This window comes from Rhipicephalus microplus, chromosome 5 (assembly GCF_043290135.1).
Source record: "Rhipicephalus microplus isolate Deutch F79 chromosome 5, USDA_Rmic, whole genome shotgun sequence".
Lineage (NCBI taxonomy): Eukaryota > Metazoa > Arthropoda > Arachnida > Ixodida > Ixodidae > Rhipicephalus > Rhipicephalus microplus.
The window spans coordinates 150,954,165-150,966,789 of NC_134704.1; the positions used below are offsets into that span (position 1 = coordinate 150,954,165).

Here is a 12,625-nt window from a genome sequence, read left to right on the forward strand (position 1 = left end):
TTGCAGTTGCAATGCGGCGTCCATTGCACGTGCAGGACGCGTCTGTTCGCTCGTCCACTTCAGGTCGCAAGATCAAATCCTGGCTGTGGCGGCTGCATTTCTGGTGGAGGCGCAGATGCTGTAGGCCCGTGTGCTCAGATTTGGGTGCACGTTCAAGAACCCAAGGTGGTCAAAATTTCCGGAGCCCTCCACTACGGCGTCTCTCGTAATCATATGATTGATTGGTATGTGGAGTTTAACGTCCCAAAACCACCATATGATCATGAGAGACGCCGTAGTGCAGGGTTCCGGAAATTTTGACCACCTGGGGTTCTTTAACGTGCACCCAAATCTGAGCCTACAACATTTCCGCCTCCATCGGAAATGCAGCCGCCGCTGGCGGGATTCGAACACGTGACCTGCGGGTCAGCAGCCGAGTACCTTAGCCACTAGACCACCGCGGCGGGGCTCTCATAATCATATGGCGTTTTTTGGAAGTTAAACCTCTTATATCAATCAGTGCCGCGAACCTTTTCGGGAAGATGTCGCTTTGGAATAAGTGAATTTATTTTGTATTCGTTGTCCGTTTTTGCCTGATTAATATTTTTTCTTAAATTCGTGTAAGACGTACCAGAAGGAATAAAAACATTTTCTGGATGCGTCGAAAAATGGGGCGGGGGCAAATGTCATAACATAATTTTCCCACACTACCCTGCGCACACCTCCCGTCACTAGACAACTGCACGTGAAGACCCAAGGAAACGTTTAGGCGGCTTCGAACTATTCTATTGGTGCTAAGCCCGAAGCAAAGATGGATCACGGCAGCCTTCTTTATGGTTTTACGTTTCTCCCCCCCCCCCTCTCTTTTCTCTTTTCCGCTTTTTCTGTCTTTTTTGCTGTCTTTATTTCCGTCTATCTCAATTTTTCTTCCCATTCATTTCTTTCTTTTCATATATCTCGCTCGCTTCCTGTTATTTATTTCTATAATGATACGCAGTTTTCCGTGCGCGTTACGCCTAGCGATGACGTCATACGACAGCCCCAGCCTCTAAAGTGTTCCTCACTTGCGTTGATCATCAAGGCGCTTGAAGAACAGATGAAGAAGACTTCTTCATGGCTCGAGCGCGTGCTCGATATATGCTACGAAGGGCTACTTTGCCTGCGTTTCCCTAAGCTATGACAGCATACGAAACATCAAGCGCTCCAAAAGGCACCTGACTGGCTATGGAAGATCACGAAGAGCTTGGAGAAAAGAACTTTAGAAGCGTGAAGGTTGCACGCCACGGCGAAAATTTTAAAGCTAAAGCTAAAAGAGCGGCCTTTCATAGCCTTTCAAAACGATCATTGGGTAACTGCTGCGAGCACACTTGCTTGATACGCACCTGGGCGTTAATAGTGAAAATTTTTGGGTAGTAGGCTGGTATTCGCTATACTATTTTTTATCATTCCTCTGAGAAGCTTGGTATCCACTAAACACTCGCAAGGAATTTTGTGCCAACTGTTCATGCAGTGGCTGATGACAAGGAATTATGGCTGAAGTGGGTATGCGCCACAGTTAATAGGGGAACAAGAACAACCTTTTGTAATCGATTGGAGCATTGGACGACCCACTCGTTACGCTATTCGCATTGTGCGACGACTGGTTGTTCTTTTGCTGTTTGAGAACGCTTTATAAGTCGTATTAACGGGATCAAGCCTGCCTACGGCAAGTTTGCCAACGAGTCCCAAGTACCGGTGTGACTCATTGGTAGAACGCTGGGCTGGCACCGAGTAGGCCTGGGTTCGAGAGAGCCCCACTGTGTCATTGGTGCTAGGTTTTTTTGTTTTTGTTTTTGTGCGATGTGGTTACGGACACTGGCGGCGGACAACTGCACGTGACCTGAGTTGTGATCTCTTAACAGCTTTCGGTGTACTAGGTGTTTTAAAAAGTCAACAATGTAAAAAAAAATTCGTTAGTACCCTAATGATGAAAAACTCGCCAGTACTTAACTAGTGCTCATGTGGAGTTTATGCAGTTTTTTAATCTTTAACCGAGACATCATGTACATGTTGTCTTGCCAAGTATGGGCAGCACTCTCTTCAAATCATCCGAATTAACTGTGCTGCAGTCAAATATGAATGAATTAAATTGGGTTTGGTGCTATTAAACAATGTATATGCTAGCCAGGACCAGGGAACAAGTTCAAATCATTCAATTTTTTAAATAATGGTTGTTGAACGAACGAGATTTCATTGTAGAAGAGCAATGTAGTAACCCACCTATTAGTGCGAACAAACTGATATGCCAGGCAAGGTTTCACTTCATGGCAATAGTTAACGCGTGATAAGAATAGACAAACGTTTGATATGAGACGTAAAGAACAGATATGTAACACGTGGCCTTATATGTGCAGTGCGAGTGAGCGGGGTTGCTGTGGGGACTCGCTCGCTGGATTCCGTGCCGACTGGTTGTGCCCTCGCGATTTCCGACGTCAGCGTAGCTCTGGCCGACTGGGCTCGCCCTACGTCATCTCCTGACGCCGACCTCCGACGACAGTGTATCTGTGAATGACAGGACTTGCTCTACGCCATCTGCTGACGCCGACAAGAGCTCTCGCAAGTGGTGCCCCGTCTTCGGACTCCTGTGACCATGTTTCCATCTTTCCTATCTCTCCTATCCCCTCGATATGTCGTTGCTCTCTGGATTACCTCATCTCTTTTTTTCTCTCTCTCAGCACCTTTATTCCTATCCTTTTAATCCCTCCTCACCCCCATCCCTTGTGAGCTACTGTTGAGGTGTCGCTCGCTGAAGCAGTCAGTTACGGGGCTCACTTTTCTCTTCCTTTCTCTCTTAGAACCACATTGTGTGTGGTTGCTGCTGCTTGCCGTGGTAATATCTGCCGAAAACAGTGGTGGGCTCGTGCCACGTTGCGGTGTTTCTTGTAGAAGAGTCATCTTTCGTAACTTCGCATATTTCTGTTGATGTCCACACGGGCGCACTAGAAAAAAAAGTCTGCCTTCTGCCGCTCGGAGCCTTGGAGACCGGCTCGTGGTGGTGCTAAAAGATGAGAAAAGGCACCTAATTTCTGCAACCAGGTCGGGAGCACGGCGCAGTGCCTAAAAAAATTATTCGTCCGCGACAGGACTCGAACCTGCAATCTTCTGATCCGAAGTCAGACGCCTTATCCATTAGGCCACGCGGACCGGGACACGGAGACCGGCTGAGCATACATACATGGGACGCTACACGAACACCCTCCTTTCTCGCGCTCTTTCCCTCTGTGCGCCACTGGTCAAGCAGGTTTCGGGACAATAGGCACAATGGCGCGCTTTTTCTCCCAAAACATCCGGAGGAACATGACCAGCATGACGTGTATGTTCCAGGAATCTCAGCAAATGCGGTGCACTGCTTGTAGAGAAGTGTCGAGGCTGGTACATGGAAGTTTGCCTACATGATGACTGCTATGACGCGCTCGATCCAAATGCGATAATAATAATGCTAAATACATTGTTATTTTATGACACGCGATACACATATTGAATCATTCAGATTGTTTTGCCACATGAAGCAAAATTATTTGGCATCCTGGGATCAAATGCGTGTGCTAAAGTTTGAATGAAATTTATAGTAGCACTTTTAATGAAACTCTACAAGATTGTCACCCGGGATTCGGCAGATTTATGTAGATTTTCACTACATTCTAATTTTACAATATTTGAAGTGCAAATACACATATCCTTATATGGACAAGCAGTCAACGTTATAAACGTAGAGAGTTATTATAGTTTAGCGTTAGCTTGATAGCGTAGGTAGGGTGGTAGGGAGCCACCCTAGCGTAGGTTAAGGGAATGGCGTTACCGTGCAGCAAACGTTCGTTGTGGGCAGCGTCTTGCCCCAGCTGGGATGGTGGCGCCACCTATTATATGGTAATAAGTTAAACAGTGAAAATGAAAAGAAAACGAGAATGTTTGCCTATGCAACCGCGCGAAGCATTATTACAAGTTTATTTCAGTGATATTAAAAGTAAATAAATATGAACCAAGTACCAAACGTGAAAACGTTCATGTTGCTGATTTGTTTACATCGATCTTGTAGTTAGGCCTAGACGCATTCGAAATGGGAAGTAATCTCAAAAACTACGCCAGCTTATCCGTAATACTCGGTCATCGAAGCTAACTGAAGGCAAGCGAAGCCATTTTTAGCAGTCGTTTGCTGCGAACAAAGTGAATCTTTCAACAACTACGCCAAAATCAATTCGACGCGGGTGTCCGAGAGCCCCCCCCCCCCCCATGTTTACGTACACAACGTAGATTTACGATACCACGGTAACCCTAAATCTGAAAAATACCGCGTGTATAGGAAGTGGTACAGGTGACGTACGTATCTGCGCATGCGCACTTCGGTTCTGGTATCACGTTACACCCGGTATACTATACCTCTCCAATAGACAGTTATAGTTTAGCGTTAGCGTGATAGCGTAGGTTAAGGGAATAGCGCTACCGTGCAGCAAACGTCTGTTGTAGGCAGCATCTTATAGTTTAACGAAATAGCGCTTACGTGGTTGACGTGCCCCCAAGTGGGATGGTGGCGCCACCTATTAGATGGTTAATAAGTTAAAAAGTGAAAATTAAAAGAAAACGAGAATGTTTGCCTATACCAGCGCGCGAAGCAGTGTTAGAGGTTTATTTTTGTGATAATAAAAGTAAATAAATATGAACCACGTACAAAACGCGAAAACATCTACGTTGCCGATTTGTTTACATTGATCTTGTAGTTAGGCCTGGGCGCGTTCGAAATGGGAAGTTATCTCAAAAACTAAGCCAACTTATCCGTAATACTGAGTCATCGAAGCTAACTGAAGGCAAGTGAAGCCACTTTGAAAAGTCGTTTGCTGCTAACAAGGAGAATCTTTCAACAACTACTGCCAAAATCACTTCGAAGCGGGCGTCCGAGGGCGCCGCCATGTTTACGTACACTACGTGCACCTACGCTACCTTAAATCCGAAAAACACCGTGCGTACGGTAAGCAGTACGCGTAACGTACGTATCTGCGCATGCGAACTTCGATTTCGGTATCACGGTACGCCCTGTATCACGGTAAGCCCGGTATACTATAACTCTCTAATGTCCGGTCGTACATCCAGTTCAGACGTCCGTAAAACAGTCGCACGGGACATGGACTTTCACAGTACGTTCATTGGCTATCCGTGTTGAATATCCATATGGCCTGACATTTGTATTCATTATGAACAGCCAGCGGATATCCGTGGTTACTTGGGCTCTTTCTTTGTCCTCCCTTTACTCCCCCCTCTATTTATATATTGTTGCACTTGAATACTCAGCAGTACCACCAGCGTCCTTTGGTTTTCTTACGGCGATGCGCGCACGCACCGCCCCTACCAGCCGCCACTTTCATCTGCGGGAGCAGCTGAGAAGTGCGCGCTTTGACCGCTAGGGTGGTCGTAGAAACTCCAGTGCTGGTTCCCTCGTAATTATTGTCCAGCTTTCGAAGAAAAGTGTCGAAATTAAACAAAGGGACAGTACAATTTTATTGGCAATCAACTTGTGGGAACAGTAACGCTACGTGACAAAGGTACCAATTTTTCAAAGCTGCAACGTACGATTAGAGGTACTGACACTAAAATTTTTAAGGCGAGATAGCTCGTGGGACACACAGACTTGTGTGGGCACACAAACGCGATCTAAAATGTGTCAACGGATAATATAGCCTAGAACATATTTAAAGTCAATTTCAAAGTACGCGTCACGGCACCGCGAACGAAACGTGCTTCTGGTTTTCTGGAAAAGAAACAACTGCCAGCTGCGTCATGAGTTTTTGTTGGCTGCCGCGATTCTTGCGAGAGCACTCTCCCAGCATACCTTTTCAACAAAAAGAGGGTATTTTTTTCGAGGTAATATTGAAAACTGTGCAAGTTGGTAACAATTCATAGCTTGTCAAGGTAAACAGCGCAAAGTCAGAGTAAAGGAAGGGCACAAGACGAGCGCTTTCGGGGTGTCACGCATGTAAACAACATCTCGGAGGCCGCCTTCGATGAAAAGAGCAGTCAACGGGGTACTCACATGCCGCGGTTTTTTGCGCTGACACGCAGAAGGAATGAACTCTTTACTCCCTTCGTGGTACCCATGTAGCCAGCTACGTTTACACGACAACAACGATGAGTCCCGTCTCAAGTGCGAAACAGACAGTGCCATTTTGCGCGCGATGCGGCATGGTGGTGCGGCAGCCAGAATGGTGAAGTTTCATATCCCGTGCTTCTACTTCTGTCTCCGAGGGGAAGATATGACTCATTGAAGGGGAACTGAGGTACTAATCAAGGGTCTTCCCAAAACTATAGGACATAAAGTTGGTCTACTACAACACGGGCTCTTTCGTTTCCGTAGGTGATGTGATGATTACTGCTGACAAAGATGAAACACCTGCAGTCATTTTGACCAAGCCATACAGTGCGATGAAGCTGTGTTGATGTTCGCACTTAGCCTTGACTTTTGAAGGTCGTTCGAATTAACTCGAATTTTCAAAGCACCCTAAAAGCTGTCTGTTACAATTACAGACATGGCAATGAACCATCGCTACATAATCATTGTGTGATGTTTCATATATTCTGTAAAAAAAAACTTGTATGGAACGGTCAGAAAATATCTGCCTATAGTACTTAGTTTTAACAGCTTTATTTTCTTTAGAGTCGTTGAATATTTTAAAGTTTAAAACGATAGTGAGAGATCGTTGCCGGGAGTCAGGATCTCTCCTATGCTATTCACTGCCTGTTTACAGGAAGTTTTTAGGGCCCTAGATTGGCAAGAGTTAGAGATAAGAGTTAATGAAGATTATTATTACTAACCGGCGATTCGCTGATGACATATGCGTTGATGAGTAACTCATTGGATGAATTACAGCTCATGATTACTGAACTGGACACGGAAAGCAGGTCTGAAAATCAGTAAGCGTAAAACCAAAGTAAAGTGCAATAGTCAGGTATAGCGTGGCAGCAGAAAGCACAAAGCCGGGTTGATTGGCGGGTCATGGGAGAGGCCTTTGCCCTGTAGTGGACGTAGTCAGGCTGATGATGGTGATGACAATAGCTTATTTTTAATGCAACATCGACTTTGCTATGGTGTAGCAATGTTGTTTTTGTTTGAGTTACCTTGGCAGCAAAGGGGAAAAAAGAGAACAAATTGAGAGAAAGACAGATAGGTCAACCAGAATTGTAGCACCCGTTTGCTACCCTGATCTGAGGGTAGAAGGAATGGAGGGAAAAAAGAGGAGAAGGAAAGCGCAGAGAAAAAGCAGACCAACGAACAAAAAAAAATAACTAGAGGTGTGTGTATGTTAGGCGGGGGGGGGGTATTCAATGGGTCACTACCACGCAAAGAGTTCAATAAGGCTTTGACTGATTTTTAGTGCGAAAAAGGATCGTGTCCGCATTGCAGCATGGATTGATCTCATAAGGGTGTGTCATCAAGGCGGGCAAACGCAGCAGCGAGCGGCAGCCTCGGCAAGCTTTATAGCGAGGGCAGCGACAAAGAACGTGCTCTATCGTTTCATCGCTGTCGCAATGATCGCAAGCATCACTGTCTTCCATGCCGATTCGCAAGGCAAGCGATTTGGTGAAAACGACGTACATTAAACCACACTCAGCAATATCTCGTATTTTCATAGCAGCATCAATCTTTAAGGATAGGATACATTCTTGTACACTGTCTTCGTGTGCAGATTGAGCCGCTGCATCGGCATGTTCGTTGCCCGATATTCCACCGTGCCTTAGAAGCCACTGAAACATGCTTTAATGTCTTTCGACGAAGAAGTGGTGGGGCATTCCTAGAACTATATTTGTTCATGAGGTTCCCGGCGTACTGTTTTGGAGGAGCAAAAAAGAAGCTGCCCCAGATAAAAAAAAAGAGTGTTATATAACAGATAACATATCAATCTTTATTACAGAAAGGCACTTGCAATGACACTTATCACTGTTTTAGAGCAATCTGCATTAAAATGCAACAATGCACTGAGTTCCCAAGTCCCCGCCGCGGTGGTCTAGTGGCTAAGGTACTCGGCTGCTGAACCGCAGGTCTCGGGATCGAATCCCGGATACGGCGGCTGTATTTCCGATAGAGGCGGAAATGTTGTAGGCCCGTGCGCTCAGATTTGGGTGCACGTTAAACAACCACAGGTGGTCTAAATTTCCGGAGCCCTCCACTAAAGCGAGACGGAGTGATAGTTTGACGGTGAGTGGACGCGCGTCGTGTCGGCTCTGGTTTCAACGAATGTTTTGCAGTGGAAGGCACCTAGAAGCCCACAAGACTTTGGTACCCGCGTATTTAGCTTGTCATCAGGAATCGCCCGGCACCAAGTTGCAGGTGGGGACTTGAATTTTGACACCTTTCCTGACGCATTTTTGTCAACCACGCTGGCGAGAGAGATAGGCCTAACGCCTGCCAAGCCACCGGCAGCGCAGCTGCCAGAGACGCTGCTGCCCATGCCGGCCTAGCTCTGTGGGCACCAAGAAACGCCGGTCGGCGCGTTTGACGCGTCCGACATTTTGAGAAGAAATGGAGGTCACTGTGGAGGGAGAACCCATTTCTCGAGAAGAATTTGAAGAATGTACAGGATGGAGCACCGTAGGATCAAAGAAGTCGACCCGCGGGCAATCACTAGAACCCGGTGCGGATTCTCAACGAGTGAATAACAGCAGGAAACGGCGTGAGCAATGCCTGAGTCAAGTAACAAGATTAAGCCGGATGCCTCCACTGCCCCGAGGTGACTACAAGATCATCATAAGACCATAGAGAAATAAAAAAAGGCTAAGAGTGGACACTCCCGTAGACCCCAGCGGCCCAATCGACCCTAGCACAACTGGTGGTTGGTGAGAGCAAGTGGCGTGCGCCTCCTGTTTCGGTTTCACTGGCGCAAATTGTGAATTACTTTGCGTAACCGACGTTTGGCTATGACGAAAGTTCATGATTTCAGACCACTTTTCATCGCCCAAATGGATAGTTTTTGTAGGTCGTTTTGATTTAGCGATTCCTTGTTTTGTTTTGTTCAGTGGTTCGTGCGAATTGGTCGTGACGTGATTTTTATTTCGATTAAGTTATAATAAAAAGAGATGCAGGTAATTATAATTCACTAGTTACGGTTTTATTCATCGCGCTTGTGTTTTTCTTTTGGAACAAGTGATCAATGTATATATCAGTCAAAGAGACAGAGTATCCGCAATGTTTTATTCAAAGGCAAGGTAGAGTCTGAGAATATAAAAAGCACAATATGACAAAGGTAGACAACAAATGCATCTCGCCTTACAAATAAATTGTAACAAATACAGAGAGAACACAGACAACGCACACATCGCTAGAGTTGGCAGAAGCCAAGAAGCTGGTGAAGTATGACACACCGGGCCAGTGGGTAAGTAAGGATCTATGGCAAAAACACAGCGCACAATGCTGATGAAGAAGGAAGAAGTGACATATACACAGCAATGAAGTCGCGAGTCACGCCTGGGGTTAACCGAAATAATGCATAGAAAAAAAGAGCGCACAGAAACCACACAACACAATATAGCAAAAAGGCAAAGGTGCAGCGTGCTGGCTGTGCTTAAGAACAGCTAGTCCAAAATGAAAAAGGCAGACTTGATGCCTGCTTGTCCTCAGAAAGGTAGGGCTTTGCAGCTTGCTCACTACGTGAAAGACAAACTTTATGCTACAGCACTGGCAGGTCTTGTGGCTCTTCTTATGCGTCGACTCCATCAAAAACTTAAGATCTCAAGCGATTTGCGTCGGGGTGTTGCTGTGACGCTTGCGAGCTAAAATGGACTGTATTCATCACTTATCCAGAATTGTGGACCTTAATTGGTGCTACGAGAGCGGTATTACAGGGCTAATAAATAGCAGAAGGAAACCACTTTGGCTCATTATTTTTCACAAAGGCTCTACATCGTACGTTATCACTCACAAGCTATATAAAAATAAAATGGCAGCGTCCGCAGCCCCATCAAACGCTACAAGTTTGGGTATTCTTTTGAAAATTTTGATGGGCGAGATGAGGAGGTTGATGAGAAGCTAAAATACGAAAAGCGTGATAACGTGAACCGTGCCCCCTTCATACTGTGTTCCTTACCCGCTCGAAGACATTTCAACAAGCGGTTTTGTTATCGATATATTACTTGAGCTGGAGAGATAAAGCATACACAGTGACCAAGCGACACACAGTAAAGTGTACAGTTCGCCCGCATTTGCTACAAAAATACAGACAGGATACCCAACATTCTTTTTAAGGTTATGCAAATCACTTCGAGCGAATACACAGTGTCCCTACTCCTCATAGCGGGTAACCTAAACAATGTATGCAACGAAGGAGTGGTTAGTCCAGTTGAACTGAATATAGGCATATAAGACCATAATGAAGTCTGCTGTAACGAAGTAATAACATAACAAAGCTATTGCAGGATTCAGCTCAACTCGAATACTTTAGTGTAAACCCGCCGCTAATTGCTAACCTTTGAACTTGTCAACTGTATGCCTGAGATTGAAGACTGGAACCTAACCCTATCTAAGTTTCGGTTCACAAAACGCACATGCCAACATAAACGAACCCGGTAAAACATTTTCAGAAACTTCGTGCGACACCCAGCAGAGCAGAAATGAAAATCGCCAACACTTGACAGATGGTGATACAAAACATCGCACACTTTCAGGTGATGTGCAGTGGCCTCAATCACGGCAAGAAAGTGAGATTCAAGTTGTTGTACGTATGCAAAAGCTGCTTCTGATGGCACAGTGAGATTCCCAGAAAGTTTGCTGGGGACGTGGTATACTTTGAGCATTGTGAAATACTGGTGGGTCCGCTGTGCTGCTACTTTGGCTTGCAGATGTTTAATGGTTTGCTTGTACTTCATTGATGGAGACATTGTTGCTGGCACACAGGAACGCACTGCAATAAACAAAAAATGGATGTAAAAGCGAAGAACAACTAATCCCATACGAGCACTTTCCTCGCTCTTTCAGACCCAAGGTGCACAACTTACTGTGGTGCAGTTTTCGATTTCACTACCTAAAAACAAACCATTCACAATGTTGACTATGCACAAAAAAAAATGAAAATCACTGAGAGCCCACCCTTACATAATGTAAGTGCACACGTAGTGTCCTTTTGAGGATAGTTTCCTCAGAATGTCCTAAACATAAAATAGCACATTAAAAACAGCTGCAATAAAAGCATAGTCACCATTTTCTCTAGGGCACTCAGGCGTGGAGCTGTTGGCGGAGACATCTTCTGGAGGGTCTTGTGAAGCTTGTTCAGTGCCTCGGACAGTGCTGTCGGAACAATCTTGCGAGCGGCCTGCGGAAGTCTCTATATCAATCCACTCTGGTGTTGAAGTGAACATACAACTTACCGGTCACACAAGTTCCTTTTGTGACAGCTGAACGACTGGTTAAGGTTTTCTCCGGCAAGACGAAGTCAGCAGGAATTCTTTCACCAGCTACAAGGGAGCTGCCACCTGCAGAGGTTTGGTCAACAGTCAATTTGGGTAAAAAAAAGAAATCGCGACACTGAACGCACCCTGCTGATCGGGGCACCTCATTGTGTGGAAGCCGCTTTTTGAAGCCTCTACCGCAGGTCCTGAAAAAATAAAATTACGACAATGTGTCAGTAAGAGGCTTAAAATAACACAAACTGAAGCTCATCCGCACCTTGCAATGCAGCTTCTGCAGCCATGTCACAGTCACTACTTGAAGCGACGCTCAGTGAACCTGCATATATGTGCAGTTGGTACAAGTTACAAAGCTTGTAGCATGGGGAAACTTAAACACCTCTTTCAAACGCATAAATTGGTCGAACGTGGAAGAAAAGAAAAGGCACCAACTAGGAAACAAGTAATTTGTGATTTTTGGAATTATCAACAGTGCCAGCTTTCACTGATGAAAGGTATATGTACATGTGCACTCAGGCTTGAAGATAACGTGAAATAGCCCTTTAAAGTCTTTCAAAACAAGTTGCGCAGGTCAAGAGCATCAAAAAACGACAGAAATGTAAAGCTGCTGTTAGGAAGGTAATAGCCCACAATTCACAAAATTTAAGACTTTCCAAGTGTTACTTCTATAGTGAGGTTTCTCCTTCTCCATCGGCTACAAAGATCTTCGCGGTTAACTGTCGCCACTGATTCAATACAAGTGGCTGTTATTGCACATATTTGAGTTTCAGTCAATCACTTACATGGTGCAGCTGGTTGCACACTGGGAACAGCCATCCTTGTAAGCCTTGTGTGCCCAGGGTCCATGAAACTTTGAGCAGTAAAATGGTCGCTACAAACCCTGTACGTTGCGTACAATAGGCTGGCCGGCTTACTCAGGAGATCATCGCGTCCAGCATACTGCATCCATGCTTTCATCCTGCATTGGCAATGAACTATCAGCTGAAAGGGGAAGTGCTTGAATAGTGATGTTTTATTGTTACCCTCACTGAGCAAGTACGAACAGTAAGCCTAAAGACATGCAAACCATACAAAAGCTTTAACACACCTGCCGTCCCGTGGTATGCGGAAGAAACTCGTCCCAGGCTTCTTGTGGGTTCTGCCATTGTTGAAGCACCACGATACACAGCAGTAGCTGCCGTAGCTTGGACCGCCGGACGGCATGGCATCAGCGCGGTCTGAAAAT

The 12,625-nt window shown here is 45.5% G+C and overlaps 1 non-coding gene across 1 annotated transcript; it reads right to left on the reverse strand.

Moving 5' to 3' along the window:
* Nucleotides 1–3,089: 3,089 nt before the first annotated feature.
* TRNAR-UCG (transfer RNA arginine (anticodon UCG)) lies at nucleotides 3,090–3,162 on the reverse strand. Its single transcript has one exon. It is a non-coding gene; the product is annotated as a tRNA-Arg (tRNA).
* Nucleotides 3,163–12,625: the final 9,463 nt, after the last annotated feature.